The sequence below is a fragment of the Vicugna pacos genome, unplaced genomic scaffold (genome assembly GCF_048564905.1).
Source record: "Vicugna pacos unplaced genomic scaffold, VicPac4 scaffold_19, whole genome shotgun sequence".
Lineage (NCBI taxonomy): Eukaryota > Metazoa > Chordata > Mammalia > Artiodactyla > Camelidae > Vicugna > Vicugna pacos.
The window spans coordinates 39,498,298-39,517,370 of NW_027328740.1; the positions used below are offsets into that span (position 1 = coordinate 39,498,298).

General features: G+C 43.3%; 1 long non-coding RNA gene across 1 annotated transcript; it reads right to left on the minus strand.

Moving 5' to 3' along the window:
- Positions 1–8,754: 8,754 nt before the first annotated feature.
- LOC140693423 (uncharacterized) lies at positions 8,755–19,059 on the minus strand. Its single transcript, XR_012069191.1, has 6 exons — positions 18,804–19,059; positions 18,098–18,286; positions 15,619–15,743; positions 14,246–14,373; positions 10,565–10,676; positions 8,755–8,945 (listed from the first exon to the last, which is right to left on the minus strand). It is a non-coding gene; the product is annotated as an uncharacterized lncRNA (long non-coding RNA).
- Positions 19,060–19,073: the final 14 nt, after the last annotated feature.

The following is a 19,073-nucleotide window of genomic DNA, read 5'->3' on the forward strand; positions in this document are numbered from 1 at the left end:
GAAGTCCCTGGCGGTGTTTCTGATGTCCTAACCTGGCATGGTGGCTGTCGGGCAGGGAGAGAGGGCCTGAGCCTTGCAGGTGCTGGGCCTGGGAGGCAGCAGACACTGGCTCCAGCTGCAGCTCAACCAGCGCCTCGTTCTGCGTCTCGGGATTCAGCATCTCATCTATAAGCAAAGGGATGAGACTGTCCCAGGACAGGCTGCCCAACAGAAATGAGATGAGATCCATGTAAAGAAAGTTTCCCAGTTGCCACATTTAAAAATTAAACAAACAAACAAAAAAACAAATATTAGAAACTGATTTTAAGAACAGATCTTACTTATTCTACTGTATGTAAAATACTATTATTTTGACATGTAATCAATATAGAAAGTAACAAGATAGAATACATTCCTTTTTCTAGACAAGCCTCAGCGTCTGATGTGCATTTGACCTACAGCACATGTCAGCTCAGACCAGCCTCCTCCTCAGCGCTCCTAGCATCAGTGGCTGTTGCTACTCTATTGGACAGAAACTCCAGGGGTCCCACAGTGGTCCTGGCTGAAAAACGGAAGGAAGTGTCCACACTAACCCTAAAAGGATCTCTCTGAAACAAAGGTGGATTCACTTTGAAATGTCTGTAAATCGGCGGGCTGCACCTTCCTCCACCCTTGGCTACAAGACAGCCTTCTTCCTTGCTGATCCCTTCCTGGATGTAGGGAAGCAATCCGGCACACAGCCAGGGCGGCCGGTCCTACAGGTAGGCTTACCTGCTCTCTGTGTCCAGTCCCATGAAGTCCTCCTTCTCCAACAAGGTGCAGAGGAGGGGGATCTTGTCTCCAGACTTGTTGGGGGCCCTATCCAGCCACTTGGACTTCAGAATGATGAAGAGTGACTCAGTGAAGTCCTCGATCCTCTTCTCCACCAGCCTGCAGGCCTCGTAGATTGAAGGCCACGTCGGTGCACGTCTGCTCGGCCACCTCCCCATACAGCACAAAGACAAAGAGCTGAGAGTCATTAACGAGGTGCCATACAGCTCCTCTGCACGTGGAGCTTCTCGAAGGCCTTGGCCGAGAGGCAGTCGGTAATGGTGACAAGGCCTACGACCTTGCAATGTGTCTGGAAGTTTCTCCACTCATTCTCGGGCGCATAGTGGTGCCTATAGTGGATACAGAGTGCCCACTGGGAGCCGCACGGGCTGATCTGGCTCACCAAGGAGATTCGCTTATAGATGCAAAAAAATTTTCCTCTGAGATGATCCCAACGGCTTTTACCATCACGGGGAGAATCTGTTCGTTCTCAGCGCACTGCACGTAGTCAGGGATGCTCATGTTGCAGTCCCTGCAGAGAGGTGAGAAGAGATCGATATACATACTCTTCTGTGGGCTGTGCGCCCCTCTGGGTTGCAGTGACCTCGTGTGTACCAGCCAGAAGGCAAGGGAAGCCCAAGCAAAGCCGGGGGTACAGTTTGTTCTCAGCGTCTGCACATGGCTATTGTAGCTCGGATCACATTACCCAGCTTTTGGTCTAGGCTTGCTGTGCCTGCACAGCAGTGTCATTTCTTGTTTTCTGTTTCCAAGTACCTAGCCAGACCCTGATGCAAAGTCAGTGCTCAAAACTGCTGGATAAAGAAATGAACAAAGGAACAGCTTTCCAAACCCCTTTAAGTAGAATATAGAGAAAAGAACCACAGTGGAATCTAAACATCAGGATTTCAATTCCAATTTGTTTGAACTCCTAAGCTGCAGAATAATGGGTAAGAAAACTTGCCTTGGGGAGGAGGGTACAGTTCAGTGGTAGAGCACGTGCTTACCATGTACGAGGTCCTGGGTTCAAACCCCAGTACCTCATTTTCAAAAATGAAACTAATAAACAATCATACTTACCCTCCTCAAAAAATATTTTTAATTCAAATTTCAAAAAACATCTTGCAATTGACACAACATTGTAAACTTGACTATACTTCAATTAAAAAAAAATCCTTGCCTTACAAGAATATATCTGGATTACGCAAGTTTGCAAATTAAAATGCCTAGGGTACCACCTGCATAAAAAGGGGGGACTGTAGAAATTTACTATCGCTCCTTTATGAGCTATATTACCTTTGGTGGGGGTTATATCTTCTCACTTTCTTTAAAAAAAAGAAAACTTAACCTGATTCTCATTACTGCTGAGGAATCAGATAACCCTATGAAAGCATCTGACCCACAGAGGTTACTCAATAAATGTTTGTTGAATGAATGAATAAACAAGCAAAGTGAATGGTGCTCCCTGCTATAGACCATCATAGTGCTACTGCCTAGAAATCCCAAGCCCAAGTTCACCCAACTCTGCACTAACCATGTGGGTGACCTGGGCAGGCCTGTGTGCTTCATTAAGTCCCAGTTTAATCGTGAATAGAAATGAAGACAATAACACAAACTTCAAAGGGTTAGTGAGTCAGTAATGAATTGTACCCGAATTTTGCAAGATGGAACCATTAAGGAAAACTGGGCAAAGAGTTCATAGGCCCTCTCCATATTATCTCTTACAACTACATGGGAATCTACATTACATCACAAAATTAAAAGTCTAATATTTTAAAGAGGATATTGAGGTTAAATGAGCTCACTGTCTCAAATAAGGAACACACAGCACAAATAGAACAATCCCTAGACCATGAGATACACTCAGTTAAATTTCCCACTGAATCCACCGGTCCCTCCAAATTCAGAGCACGAGGATGGGTCCTCGTGGCCAGAGGCCACTGCAACTGAAGCTAACAAATCTAGTGGTCCCCACTTCCAAGAGCCCTTCTCACCAACCTAGGTCTAAGTTTGTATTTGTAATTTATTTTTCTTTTTATTAAATAGAAACCCCCAATTGCATAGCCTTCAGTTCACCAAAACCTGACCACAGAGATCATGATGGCAGCCCTCCTTTGTGAAACAATAAAATGAAAAGCCATTTCCACAAGACCTCTGTGTAAATCTACAAGGGAACTTCATCCTGGAATGAGAGGAAGAGGACTGGGGAGGAGGGGGCAATCTGGGGCACAGAGAACCAAGGGCCACCTGTCCGACGATGGACTTTAGTTTCAACACTCACCTTCCAGGAACTTCAAAATACAAACAGACAGAGTGTTATGGACAAGATTTTTTTTTTTCAAAGAAATCACTGACGCCCTAGCAGCTCTTGTTTCTAAAGAGACACAAATGGATTATGTGTATAATGTTTCACAAAAACCCTAAAATACTATCACCCCAACTTGACACATGAATAAACTGAGGGAGAGAAGTTTATCACATTGTGAAAGATTAGAAAGAGGCCACATCAGACACTGTATTTAAACCCAATCCCCTTCTCCACTGCTCACACTAGAAAGTGTGACATACAGCCCCTTTCCTGCCCTTTCCCTGCAATAAATCTCTGAAGAGTCTTTTCTGTGCCACCTGGAATCACAATCACATCAGTTTTCCACAAAGAACTTTGTCACTCCTTGGAGGACGTATCAAAATCTGAACAGTTGGGATGGGAGGAGAGATTTGCATTTTCTGTTTCTCAAAGGAAACATGGCTTTAAAAGAAACTGAAAAGCACTTACCTAGTCTACGGTCTCATTGTGCAGAGAAGGAAACGGACGCTGAGAAGAGATGAGGAAAGGGCCTTATTAACAAATATTGCCTGAGTGCAGCACCAAGCCAGCCCTGGGCACCACTGTGGGAAGATCTGGGAGGCCCAGGAGAATGAGTGTTAAAAAAAGGAAAGAGAAGAAGCATACAAGGCCCTGTCTCTACACCACCATACCATGAAGTTCCACCAAATTATCCAGTATTGGGTGCAGCCAAAATTTAGGTGGGCTAAAGAGGTTATAGAAACCTGGAAGTCTCAATCATAGTGGAAATTCTAACATTTACTGTGTTTTTTTCCCAGTTCAAGCATCAGCTCAGTGGGTGCTCTGTACCAGGGACTACACGAGGCCTGGAGTTCTCCCAAATACAGATCTCTGTTACCACGTGTGAAAACCACATACAGGCCCACCAGAAGTAAAGCGCCCACAGATAAGATGGAATTACTGAAACTGAAAGCCGCCAAGCAGCATATATTAACTAGGAAAAACGATGCTGATAGAAATGGACTCATGGACATAGAAACAAACTGTGTTTAGCAGGCAGGAAAGGGGGGATTAACAGATACACATTAATAAATATAAAATAAATGACAAGGACCTGCTATATAGCACAGGGAACTATATTCAAGTTCTTGTAATGAGTTGTACTAAAAACAATCTAAAACTTATGTATATACATATGCATCTGTTTATAACTGAATCTCTCCTGTACACCTGAAACTAACATTGTAAGTTAACTACACTTCAATAAAAAATAATTAGAAAAATAAAAGCAAGTCATTAAAAAAATAAAAGAACACTGTAATCCCCTTAGCTGTAGGTGGTGGAGAATTCTGGTGGCAAACACCAAGTCCACTGGATCACTCCAGCACTGACTGTCACCCTTTCTGACCATCAGAGTGTCACTTGGCTTCACTGAGGTTACTTTTCTCTTCTGTGAAAAGCTACAGTTGCAACTAAGAATGTATAGAATCTCATCATTCACAAGCCCAACAATTTGTGAGGACTTCCCATGGGCCAGGCTCTGGACAGATGAAAATTTAGGGTCTCAGATATATTCATCGATAGAAGAAGTTTATGCCATAAAGACATTAATTATTCCTGTTTTTATAGACAGATTCAATGTAATTCTTATTAGAATTCCTACCAGATTTTTCATGGAATGTAACGAGTTAACTTATGGTCAGGAACAGCCAAGAAACTTCTTTAGAAACACCACTGGGGAAGGGTGGATAGGTCATTGATTTCCACTGTTCTTTCTGAAGTGATAAAAAACGTTCTGGAATAATAATGGTTGCAGCACTGTGAATATGCTAAAAGCTGCTGAATTGTACCATTTAAATGGATGGACTTCATGGTGTGTGAACAAAATCACAATAAAGCTGTTATATGAAAAAAAATATTTCTTGACAATTATTTTCCCCTCTATACAACTAGTCTGCTGCACAATTTAAGAAAAACAAAAAGCCAAAACAAACCAAACTGTGCCAGGAGCTCTTTAGGACTGCAATGTCCCTGGGACTCCAACGCCTCTGGTGGTGCTGTTCCTGTTAACACACACTAGCTGGGCTGGACTAGTTAGGGACTGTAACTATCTTTCTAAAATCTACGGTCACACGTTTCACCCTTGGAGAGGGAAGCCTGGAGGATGTCACAGCCTCATGCCTTCAGCTCACTTTTAGCTGAGCCAAGCCCTGCTTTCACCACTATAATCACTCGCACTATAAAAACACGTGACATCATCAAGCACCGCCATCATAACACCTGAAATTGTTCAAGGAAATTACCTGGGGCAGAAACACTGAGGGAGGAGACGGAAGCTCCCTTAGCACTGACGCTCCCTTTTGCCAACTCCACCAGGAGAGGCTGGTATTTACAACCTGAGGCTCTCAGCCCAGGGAGCAGCGCCCACGCCACTGACCTGGTCCGCAGGGAGCGGGAAAGGGAGAGGAGGGCAGCCCCGGGGTCGTGGGGCAGGGAGAGCTGGGTGGGGGACGCGTCCGGCAGCCCGGCTCGGAGGCCAGCCCCAGCCGCCCGCCCCCGTCCGGGTCCGCAGACCCCGCCCGCGCGGGACACAGCCCGCACAGGTGTGGGGACGGGTCGGCGGCCGAGGAGAGGAAGCCCGGGAGGAGAGTTCTCGCAGGCGGAAGAGGGGAAGGGGACGCCAGCCGCGGACTGAGGGGAGCCCGGCTGGGGCGAGAGGCGGCAGGTGCACACCTGGCCCTGGACAGGTGTGACCGAGGCGCTGGGGCAGAGGGGCCTGGCCCGAGCAATTCAGCTGAACACACGTTGATTCGCGCCCTCGCGGGCTCTGACACGCGGACCACCCTCCCCCAGCAGACTGAACATTTCCCGGGAGCCCCTACCTTGCACTTCCACAGCCGGAGGTCCCGGCCCCGGGCAGAAGCCAAAGGCCTAACGGGCCACAGAACTGAGGAGCCTTTGGGGCCGATCCCCGGCTCTGAGCTGGAGCTTCCAACCCGCGGTCCAGCTGGCACCGACTACGCATGCACAGTCGTGCCAGCGACACTCTGGTTTCTGCGAGAGAAGCTGGGGAAGTGAGGGAGGGAGAAAATGGGAGGGGGAAGGGAGGAGGGGAAAAGTGGAGGGAGATAGATGGGCAGGAGTTGCAGAGAGAACGGAGGGATCTGGAGAGGGGAGGGGAGTAGCAGAGATGGAGAGAATAAGCTTTACCTCCGGCGGCACCCCGAAACAGGCAGCAGTCCTGCCTCTGCACCCTTCTCTAACACTTCAAGGCCCGCAGCTCAAATTTTATCTCCCTGGTCCAGCCCTTCAGTCGAGGCCTCTGCAGAACCCCTATGGGATCACGTCCGTTGCCCCCACGCGGAGAAGTGTTTCCTGTTGCTCTGGGAACCAAGCACCCGAGGGTGTTGTCGCTCAGAACTACCTTGGGAAGAGTACATATTCCCCTTTTACACGCTGGGAAACAGGCAGGCAAGATCTCTGCCTTAGCTCCACTATCCCAGGTTTTGAGCTGGTGGGGAGCGGGAGGTATAAAATCAGAGCCCCAAAGGGAGCATACTGCCTGAGTGTTGGTGCATAGTCCCCATCCCGCCTGATTAAACCACACCCCACCCTAGGGGAACCATCAAGGGCTCACAGTAGGTCCCTGGGTGTGGGAGAGCTGTCCTCATTTCCAGTGCCCAGCTTGCTGGGTAGATAGGAGTGTTACTGAGTCCAAATTCATTCTCCTCAGTGCAGGACAGGCCAGTAAGTTGGGAGACCAGGTGTTGGGGCATGGAACACCAAGTTTCTCTAGACCTTGATGGCAAAGTAATGTCCTGGAAAACCATCTCCCCAAGTCAGAATTCAGGCTCCTTTCCTACGTGCTTGGTTGTAGCAAATTCTTGGTGTAGGAATTCTTTTTTGTTAAAATCCTTTGTTCTTGCAGCTATCCGCCTGAGTCAAATCTCTGTAAACCTCCAGCAAAACAAACGTTATTTTCTATTCTGCAACTTGTTATCTTTTTATGAATGAAAAAGTGTTAAATATACTTAAAGGTCAGAGCCTTCAGAATAGGCTCTCCTGTATATTTCAGGCTCTAGGCAACATTGTTTCACAAGCAAGATGAAGCCTAGGAGACAGAGTACAGGGTTAAAGTCAAAGGAAAAGTTCTAGTATGGAGTCAGATTTGTTCTTTTCTATTACCCGGGCAGAAGGCACTTGAGGATTTAAACCCCTATAAGTTAAAAATAAGTAAACGTTTAAAGGAATTTGCATACATAGGTGGGACTATGCAAAGCATATCTGGAAAAGCACAAAAAGGATAGTAAACAGTGGCATCTCCAGGGAGGGCTGAAAGAACAGAGGATGAGGGAAAACTTCTTTCACTTGTTTGACTTTAAACCTGTGCCCTTTTTCCTAGGTTTAGTCTTGTTCGTTCTGCACCTTTTGTAAAACAATGTTGCCTAAAGCCTGAAATATACAGGAGACCCTATCCTTAAGGCTCTGACTTTAAAGGAAATTAACACTTTTCCATTCGTATAAAGATAACAAGTTACAAAATAGAAATAACATTTGTTTGTTGGAGGTTTACACGGATCTGACCCAGGTGAAGAGCTGCAAGAACAAAAGATTCTAACAACAAAGAATTCATAAACGAAGTTTGCAACAACCAAGCATTCCTGCTTCCCCTTTTTAATATAAAAAGATCCTGAATTCTGACTTTGGGAGATGGTTTTCCAGGACATTTGACTTCCATCTTCTCATCTGGCTTTCCAAATTATAGTTGCTATTTCTTGCCGCAAAACCTGCTCTCCCGATTTACTGGCCTGTAATGCACAAGCAGAACAAGTATGGACTTGGAAAGACAAACATACATTGAAAGTACCCATTTGGTATTTTAAATGACCTGCTTCCACTCGTCTTCCTGACGTTTTCTTCTCTTGACAACTCCTGCTATGTGTATGAAAACCCTGCCATGTGGACACATTTACATCTCTAGCCACTACCCTTCCAGGTAAGAACTGATGCCAAGAAGTCAATGGAAGTTGCTAGAATGTATTACCTGGCCAGAAAAGAGCAGAAGTGGGTTCTGGCTGATGTTCAGGAGCAGGCTGGGACACCTGACAAGATGTCATATGTACGGATAGACAGCTGAGCACCAAAGGAGAAGCTTCTAAGCCTCCATAAGGGACTTGTTGGATAGGAAGGAAAAGTCCCAGCCTATAGCTCTGATCCCACCACAAGCTTCCTGGGCGAGGCTGCACAAGCTACTTAAATTCTCTAGGCCCGTGCTGCCCACCATGGGAGCCACCAGCCACATTCAGGATTATGAAGTTATTCTGTAGCCAGACAGAATTATAAATACACATTTTATTGCAAAAGTTCAGCAAGTATAATATTTAAAAACATTATTGGTTATCTTGCCCTAACGAGTTATTTTTGTATGTCTAGCTTTCTGTGGTTTGCAAAGCCTGCGACTAATGTTTCCCTTACAGTGAGGTATTTTGAAATTATAAGTTACTGGACACAGTACCCTCATATCACACTTGAAAAAAATTGATCCACATAAGCAATGTGATCTGACTTAGTAGTTATGAGCAGGGGCTCTGGGGTCAGCCTGCCTGAGTATAAATTCTCACTCTGCCTCCAGGGGGTTCTGTGTGAATCTTGGAAAAATTATTGTTGTTGTTGTTGTTGTTGTTGTTGTTATTTGTGCCTCTTTTTCCTTCCCTTTTAAATAGCGAGAAATATGTAGACTCTATCTCGTACCGCGTTGCCAGGATTAAATGGGTAAACGTCTGTGCTGCCCACTTCCCTGGGTTTCAGCATTCTCCAGGCAATCAGTGCCAAACTCAGAGGCATTCTCCCCTGTCTTCGTCAGTCTGGGATGCTGTAACAAATTACCGTGGGTCGGGTGGCTTAAACAACCAGCATGTTCCTTAAGTTTTGGAGGCTGAGGTCAATGTATCTGGGAGAGAATAGCCTTCATGGCTCGAAGATGGCTGTCTTCCCTCTATCTTCATGGGCCAGAGAGCAGAGAGAAGCAAGCAATCTGGGACCCTTTATAACGGCACTAATCCCATTCATGAGGGCTCTACTCTCATGATTTCACTTTATCCTAGTAATCACCTCCCAAAGGCCCCGCCTCCCATACCATCACCCTGGGAGATGGGGTTTTGACATATGGATTTTGAGGGGATGCATTCAGCCCACACATCGGCTAACTCTCCCCAACATGCAGTCATCAAACCTGTAGCTAATATCAAAGTAATGTTTATATCCCTCTGCACATTTCCATTCCTGCATCCACTAACACTGAAGCCCTGTTATTTTATTCCTTATTTTTCTGGTAGAGATTTAATTGATTCCTCTAATCCAATGCTCTCCTCACTCCAAACAGTCATCTTAACAGCCCTGCCAGGTAGGTCTTCCTTAAGACACCTTCCCACTGCACCTGGTTGTTTTTCAGTATAAATGTCAGAATCCTCTCCACACCCCAGCCTAGACCTTTAATCCCTTGCACTACCGCCCACTATGTTATTTTTCTATTACCACTGTAACAAATTTCCATAAGCTTAACAACTTAAACCAGCACAGATTTATCGCCTTATGGCTGTGGAGGTCAGAGATCCAACACAGTTCTCATTGAGCTAAATTCAACTTAACAGCAGGGTTCCTTCCTTCTAGAGGATCTAGAAGAGAATGTTTCCTTGTTTTTGGTTTTTTTTCTAGCTTCCAGAGGTTACCCAACTTCCTTAGCTTGTGCCCCACGACTTCCTCCATTTTCATGGCCAGCAGCCTTTCTGAACACTGCTCCATGGCTACACCTCCCTCTGAGTTTAAATTCAGCTGGGCTATGTCCTCCATTTTAAGGACCCCTGTGATTACATTGGGCCCACCTGGACAATCCAGGCTACTCACCCTATTGTCTCATCTCAGGATCCCCTTCTCCCCTCCCATTCAGGCATTATGTATGTGGCTGTGACATTCACCTTGTGTGACATTTCCTCTCATGAGCAATTTAAGGTTCAAGGCACTTATGAATGACTTTTTGTTTTTCTTTCTTAGTATTTCTACATTCAGTATGTGTGGTGAGATTATATGAATCCTTTTAATTTGTGGCCCTCCACTAATCTTTAATAATGTATCACGGGTTTAAAAGGCTAATAGACAATTTAGAAGACAGAAATCCTCTAAGATTTTTCTCCTAATATAATCTGTCATCCCTTTTACCATGTACAGAAACATGTCACAGTTGGCTAACCTGTGGCGGGGGAGGGACATGATTCTGCCAACACACTCCCCTCATTCTCACCAATTTGATGATCGGCTAACCAAGGATCTATGCTCCCCACTTCGCTCACTCCCTCCTTTCCACTGACTATTCTGTTCCCACTGCTACCTTCATTCACCACATTAGGATTTCATGACCAAATTCTTCTCTAAATAAAGTGGATTTCTTGCATCTAATGTCTGATAACTGTTCTTATTGTATATTCACACACTGACCTACAAATAACTCCACCGATCTCTTTATTTTCCTAGAATCGTCCAGAGGAATCAGTTCCATGATGATGATGATGATGATACTGACAGTGATGACAAGGGCCTCTCAAGGATTCTGATAAAGAGGGAATCAATAAAGAGAGGGAATCATTAAAAAAATTGCCCCAGAAACAGGCTTAAAAGTAAATAACTGCTAAAGTGTTTAATGAAATTGACTAATATTTAACTATTTTTAAAACTTTGTAACACTGAATTTAAAATTTTAATGGGAATTTTCATTCACCCCTAACCAAGATTCAACTCCAGGACCAAAATCTAAGGAATTCTATCTTCTAACAAATTGTCCACTAGCCTTTTAAACACGTGATCCTTTAAAAGGGGTAATTGCTGGGCTGAAAATAAGCAGGATTCATATAATCTCACCAGACACAGTGAATGTGGAAAGACCAAGGAAGAAAAACAAAAAGCCATTCATAATGTCTTGAAACTTACGTTGCACAGAGGAGAAAATTTTAGCCAAGTTGTGTGTCACATCAACATGACGCCTGAGTGGGATGGGGAAGCTGATCTGCCTCATCAGACATTTATGCTGATTTGTTAGATGCCAACACAGTTTCCTCATTGGATTTGCTTCTAATAATTATGGAAGAGTTTAGGCTCTACCAAAAGCAGACTAAACATTTTTCCCTGCCGCCAAATCTCTGGACTGAATGTCCCCACAAGAAGGACATGATTATGTTTCATAGGGAAGTCTTCTTGAGAAGCAACAGGCTTTTCAAGGGCAGAACTGCATGTCCCCCCATGGAGGGCTGGAGGAGGGCTAGATGGGACACTAGAAAAACAGCAGGAGTGAGTTCAGATACTGCTGCTCAGGTCGCCAAAGTCAGCAGTGCTATCTCTAAGGATATGTCATTCTCCCAAAATTTCCATGAGTGAAGGAGCCTGTGAACACTAAGGAGGTTTTTAAGACACAGCAGCACATAATTTACATCACAACTCAATTACAGTATGTTTTGATATTTGGAAAATAAGTAGCCATTGCTCTTTGAAACTGCAGCAGTAACAATAGAAATAAAAAAGACTGAGACGTCTTGGAGACAATAATCAATAAACAATTCTAAATCTGCAGGATTTCTTGACAATATGCAAGCAATGAGCTAGATGTGTGCTGCAGATACCTCTTACTGCAGGGCTCACTGCTGCAAAGCATAGAATTAGTTTTCTCAGCAAATATAGGGAACCAAGTCAAGATTCCTAATTTTGAGAGATTTACCATATGGCTGGAAAGATCAGACAAGTACATACAGCCAAATATGAATAAATGTAATCAAATAATATGAAATGTGAATGGAGCCAGAAAAAAGACAAATTCCTTTCACCTGGGAACTAGAGAGACTTCTGAAAATGCGGCTTTGGAGATGGCCAAAGACATGGGTGGAATTTTGGTAGAACAGGATGTAAGGAAATTAGAAACTGATTGTAAAATTCATATAAAAATGCAAAGGATCCCAAATATCCAAAACAACTTTGAACAAGAAAAACAAAGTTGGAAGACTTACACTATCTAATTTTCAGACTTTTTTTATAAAGCTACAGTAATCAGAATGTATGCTGTTGGTGTAAAACAGGAAAATAGAATAATGGAACAGAATAGAAAGTTCAGAACTAAACAAACACTTATATAGACAATTGATTCTCAAAAAGGATGCAGTGGAGAAAAGGATCTTTTCAACAAGTAGTGCTGGAATTATTAGACAGTGATACGCAAAAAAAAAAAATGAACTTTGATCCACACCTCACAAAATATACAAAAATTAACTCAAAGTGGATCATAGATTTTAATAAGAAATCTAAAACTATAAAACAGCTAGTAGAAAAAGCATAGGCTTAAGCTTTATGGCCTTGGGTTTGGCAAATATTTCTTTGCTATGACACCAAAAGTATCATCTATTTTAAAAAGTAACTGATAGAGTGAACTTTACAGAAATGAAGACTCTTCAAAGCTCTTCTAAACACTGCTAAGCAAATGAAAAGACAAGCTATAGACAGAACCTATTTGCAGATCATATGTCTGGTAAAGGTCTCTCTTTGTGTCTGATCCAGAATAAAAACATTTCAAAACACAATAATAATGCAAACACCTGAATGAATGAATGAGGCCAGAAAACACACTTCAATAAAGATATCTATATGGATAATAAGCATATGAAAAGATGCTGATTAAAGATGCCATTAGTCATTATAGAAATGCTTTTAAAAATCACAGTGAGATACTAGTTCACATATATACTAGAATGTATACGATTAGAAAGATCGACCTTACAAAGTGCTGGCAAGGAAGTAGAGCAACCAGAACTGATACATACCACGAGGAATTTACAATAGCACAACCATTTTGGAAAACTGTTTAACAGTTTCTTTAAAAAAGGTAAACACCTATCTACCATATAACCCAGATATTTCTCATCTGATGCTTTAGAAAATAAAAGTGTATGTCCATAAAAAGACTTGTAACCAAATATTTACTGCAATATTATTTATAATAGCTCAAGTTGGAAATAACCCACGCATCCATCAAGAAGTAAATGGAGAAACAAAGGATGGTCTAACCAAACACTGTTCGCAATAAACTATTCAGGAAAAACTCAGCATTAAGCAATACTCTGCTATGAGAAAAATAAGCTATTAATACAGCAACACAGATGACTCTCAAAATAATTACACTGAATGAAAGAAGTTAGACAACATAGAGTAGATACTGCATGAATCCATTCATACAATGATCTTGAGAATGCAAACCAGTATGTTGTGATAGAAAGCAGATCAATGGTTTCCAGGGGAATAGACGGGGAGGGAGGGAGGGACAACAAAATGCAGGAGAAGAGTTTTGTGGGTGATGGGTATGTTCACTGTCTTAAATGTGGTCATGGTTCCTTGGGGATATACTTATGTCAAAACGCATTAAGTTGTACACTTTAAATCTGTGAAAATTATTTTGCCAAGTATACCTCAAAGCTGTGTTAAGAAAAAAGGCACTTTTGTCGACGCAACTCAGGGCCTTATTGGAGTGAGATGATCAGTCTCTCACCCTGTCTGCCTAACGGGAAGGTAGAAAACCTCTTAAGGAAGATAAGATATGGATTTTTCATTTGCAGTGTCTGCCATGTAATAAAGAATTTCTAGACATGCAACATGTCAAGACTATATGATGGATAAAATGAGAATAAGAAATATTAGACAAAGGATGCAAACCCCCAGGTGATGTAGGCATCAGAGTTACCAATAAAGGCTATAAAACACTTTTAATATAATCAAGAAAATAAGGAAATGATGGGAGAACAGATAACAGGGTCAAGACTTTCACCAGAGAAATATATTGGAATGTATTTTTAAGAAAAATCAAACAGATACTCTAGAACTGAAGCTTTCAGCTCTGGAAACAGGTAAACAGAGCTAATTAGGATCCCTTTTAAGTAAAACTTTCAGTAATGCCGGATAAAATACAACAACAAAAGTAACACAGAGATAACTATGGAGAGAGAAGTTCCCAGGTGACAATAAAAAGAGGACACTTAACGCAAAAATGGTAATCTTGTGAGCTGATGCCACAGCACCCTGGAGGGAAGGGGTTTTCATCTGCACATAAATAGGGATACAATGTCCATTAAGAAAAAGGGTCCATACCAGATGTAGAAGTCTTCCTTTATAGAAACCTCTGCATAAGACGTATTGGACGACTTGATTCTTCACTGAAAGGAAGACTCAAAGTTCTCCACCTGTGCACGCAGGAAAGGGGTGAAACAGCCGGTTCTCTAGGGAAAAACAAAATCTCCCTTAAAAAAATATAATCTCCACGCCCCTGCTTTATTCGAATGTGGAATCCATATTGATACTCCACTTAAGATTCCGGAATTCCCAAACTGAAAAATATAATTCAACGTTGATCATATCACCTGGAGCCTTAGGATAAGCAACACAAAATTGTTCTCTAGGGAAACTTTATAAACCAGGATGTAAGGGACAATCATAGGAAAAAAATTGTACTCACTATAGAGAAACTCCCACAACTCTACACACACACAGACACACAACTATAAACAGAAGAAAATAAATGCCACAGGGAAGAAAGAGCTCACCGTAAAACACAGGATGATTAATATTCCAGAGCCTAAAATTATGAAACAATCTAAGAGAGAGCATAAAATAAGTATGACTGAATCATTAAAAGATAAAATGAATCTTATGTAACATAATGAACAATCAGGACATCATGTAAAAGAAAGCAGATCAATTTTTTTATAGAGCTAAACAGAACTTATGGAAACAAAATACAGATATCATTTGGTATATAAAATTCAACGTATGGGTTAAGTAACATTTTAATCTTCAATATCTAGGGTGTTCATTAAAATTCAACAGTAATCTCTAAAGTAATTGTTTAAAAAGAGAATAAAAATAAACAAGTCAAAATGAAGAATGCAAAATAGGCCGGTCACTATTCTAAGTTCTCCATCCATTTTATCACTTAATGCTCACAGTCTTTGAGGTGGATAGTACCACTTTTTGTATATGAAGAAAGTGAGTCTCAAAGGGATTACGTATCCTGGTTACATGGTTAGCAAGGGAGGGAACCAAGCCCGGATAGGCTGCCTCTACACGCCATGCTCTTAACCATGACCGCAAGGGATATAACCGGCAGGAGAAAAGCAGCGCAAAGCAAATAGAAATCACAAAACAAGAGGCCAGAAATACAACATCATCACTAATCACACTGTATTTAGATGAAATAATGAGTTAAAAGATTTACAGATTTCATTTGTTTACCTGAGACAAAGCAGAATTAAAACTTAAAACTGGTTGAAAGCTTAGAAGAATACCAGAAAGAAGTCAAAAGTTAGAGCCAGAAAAAGAGACACCTGAGAAATACTAATCAATGGAAAGGGAATCACTCAAGACTCCCACATGTTCATAGGTACCTGAAACCCCCCTTGGCCTGACACTTACCAGCTCTGTGCCTGAGCAAAACACTCAATCCCCCGGAATCTTCGTTCACTCACCTGTGAATGTAAGGAACGATCCCTCCTTCCATCCGGCCAATTTGTATTGACTGCTGTGCCACGGGTACTGGTCAAGCCACCTGAGGTCCGTCAGTGAACAAATAAGGATCCTTGTCCCTGTAGGACTGAGGAAGAGCAGAACATAAACTACAGTCGTGACAGTCATGTGAAATATATGGTATTCTAGAAGGTGATAGAAATAATATGATCAGGGAGAGGGGGTTTCTGGGTCACAGACAAGGGGAAGGCAGTCTCCAGTTTAAAATGAGATGGCCAGAGCAGGCCTCACTGAGGACCTTGAGAAGGGGGCGCTAGTTGCTGAGCTTCCTCTGACACAGCACCGCACACTGGGTGATGGGAACTACAGAGGCTCACTGTCTCACAGCCCTGGGGGCGGGGAGTCTGCAGGCAGGGTGTCAGCAGGGCTGGTTCCTCCTGAGGGCTGGGAGGGAGAGGCTGGTCCAGGCCTCTCTCCTTGGCTTGGAGACGACCGTCTTCTCTCCACATTTCATCACGTCATCTCCCATGTACACGTATCTCTGTGTCCACATTGCCCCTTTTTATCAGGACACAAGTCATACTGGATTAAGGCCCACCCTAATGACCTCTTCTTAACCAATGACCTCTGCAACAACCCTATTACCAAATGGGGTCATGTTCTGTAGTCCTGGCGGTTAGGACTTCAGCATATGAGTTTGACAGAGACCGGCCAGGGCAACAGGCCTGTGGGTGCAAGTCTGATGTCCCCAAGGGCCAGCAGGGAGGCCCGTGTTGCTGGAGCAGAGTGAGCCAGGGAGAAAACCGGAGATGAGCTCAGCTTGGGGAGGGGGAGGAAACCTGTAAGGTCACCATAAGGACTCTCGCTTCTTCACTGTGTGAAATGAGAAGCCATTGCAGGATTTTGAGCAGAGAAGATCACACCCAGGGTCTCACTCATGCCTGACTTAGGCGATGAGGATGAAAATATTTAGGCTTTTGAGCTGATAATACTTAGACTACATGTTGGACTTTGAGTTGATGGTGTAGTAAATGAGACTCTGGAGGGTGTTGGGATGAGGTGGATGCATTTTGCATGTGGGATGGACAAGAACCAGTGGAGCCAAAGGGAAGAACTTTGTAGAATAATGGCCCCCAATATGTCCATGGTCTGATCCCTAGAACGTGGGAATATGTCACTGTGCATGGCAAAAGGGACTCTGCAGGTGTGACTGTCAAGGACCTTGGGATGGCAGATCACTGTGGGAAAGCAAACGTCATCACGGAGGTCCTTAGAGGAGAGAGGCAGATTGGTCAGAGACAGAGATGTGAAGTGGCAGCAGAAGTCACAGTGACACAGGGCCCTGGGCCAAGAAGTATGAGCACCTATGCAAGCTGGGAAAGGTAGGAAGATGAATCCCTCCGAAGAGCCTCGGTGTGGAACGTAGCCTTGGCCACACATTGGTTTTAGTCCACTGACATTGACTTTGCACTTCTGCACCCTAGAACAGTGAGAAGATGAATGTGTATTGCTTTAAACCACTGAGTCTGTGGTCCTTTGTTACAACAGCAATAGGAAAGGAACTCAGGAACCAACATGAACATGAACCACTGGCTGCCTGCTGTGCTGGCAGGAAGTCCTTAGTCTCTGATCCTGGGGGAGTGTCCTGTCCTCTGGCAGCATCCACAAACTACCTCATGCTAACTTGACAGCTTGCAGGTGGTCAAATCATAACCCTGCACAGTTCTTGATATTTAGTTAATAAAAAAGATGGTGTCATCATGGGTATTTTTCCATTTTTAAATACACTTCAGTCTTCTAATTGAGAGACCATGTAAATAGTTTTTAATCTTAATAATAAATAACTGTGGTTTTATTTGGTTACTTAAATTATGAATAATAATATTCACATTAGTAAAAGTTATTAAAATCAACATTCTTCAATGAAAATATCAAGTTTCTTTTTGCATGAACATGTATTAACTACAAGAAATGTTCCATGCTTTGTTCTACGAATTAGTGTTACGGTCTTAAAGAATAATACTTTCCTCAAAAGATATTATAGCGAGGGGATTCCTTCTGGTGGAACAGTTCCTACATAAAATCTGGTGCATGGCTCAGGCCACAGGGAAACTAGAAATGATAGAAATCAGGAGGCATTATAAACACAGAACAATTTTTAAAGGAATTAAAAAACTGGATGTGTGAAAACAAAGAATCAGAGAATATTCTGGTGAAATAAAAGTATTTTTCAGCTTAAGCAAGACACTGGGTGAATAAATCTAAAATGAAAAAACCACCCAGAGATTAGCAGCGAGTCATGCATGCAGTGTGACTGATCAAAACCAAGTTGTTTCCAAACCAGTGTTTAGGCTTGCTGCCTTCATGAATCAAGTCTGTGTGGCACCAGGCCACCTTGAATACATGTTGATGAGGTATTTATAAGCCCTTCAACATCCCAGCTCCAAGCCCACACACACGAGCCAGACGACCATCACCTACACATCTGCAAAACACACAGCATGGTGAATAGCACTTTTCTTGCTCAGTAGCCGGTGGCAGGGTAGTGTGAGCAGACAGATATACAGGGACACAGGGACACAGAGGCACCTCCCCTCACTCAGCTGAAAAACTTCCGTGCATTCCTGGGGACAGGATTGTCATAAAGTGCACCATGCATTGATCCTCCTCCTAGGAAAGAAACGACAGTGTTGTCCTCAGGTTTGAGCAAGGGTGGCCAGGGGATCTCAGAAGAGCTGTTTCAGCACAACCAATGGAAATGTCGGCCACCGTGACCACGAGAGACAAGTCCCCTTCCATCCCGGTAGGCACTTGGGCTCCTGATAAAACTGGGCTCAGTAAAGGGTTGAGTAGAAGGCACAGACCTGAGGGGTGCCCCAGCAAGAGACAGGAGGTAGGGCCTGGTTTATGCTGCCATCAGGAATTTTCAAAACAGCAGAGCTGAGATGGATCATCTACCCCAGACTCCTAGCCTTAAGGTTAAAAGGGTGGCAGCCCTGACAGGCAAAGCAACATGCTAAAGGCAGAGCGTGGTAGTGACAGCGCCAGATGAAACGCACCGTGCCAACCCCATTCAAGGCCACTGACACTGAGGATGGGGCCAGGTTTCCAAGTAGGAGAATGAAACAGTGTAAATACTTTGTTCCCCCCAAAACCCCAAATTTTTTTTAAAGGCACAAAAACTCACCTTAACTAGCTCTCTTCTGAGGGGGCTCTCTTCTGTCTCTGTCTTTCTGTCTGTCTCCACTTCCCTCTCTCAGACACAAACACATACAATTTTGTGAAAGGGCAATTCCTGCCATACAAAGACAGACTTCACATCTTCAGAAAGACACTTGACAAAGCACGTTTCTCAATTCAAGTCTTTGTGTGAGGTCTGAGCAAATGGCTTATTTTCTAGAACAATCGGTGGTTCCAAAATCAGGAGATCATCTTCCCCAACGGAAGAGTTCTGGTC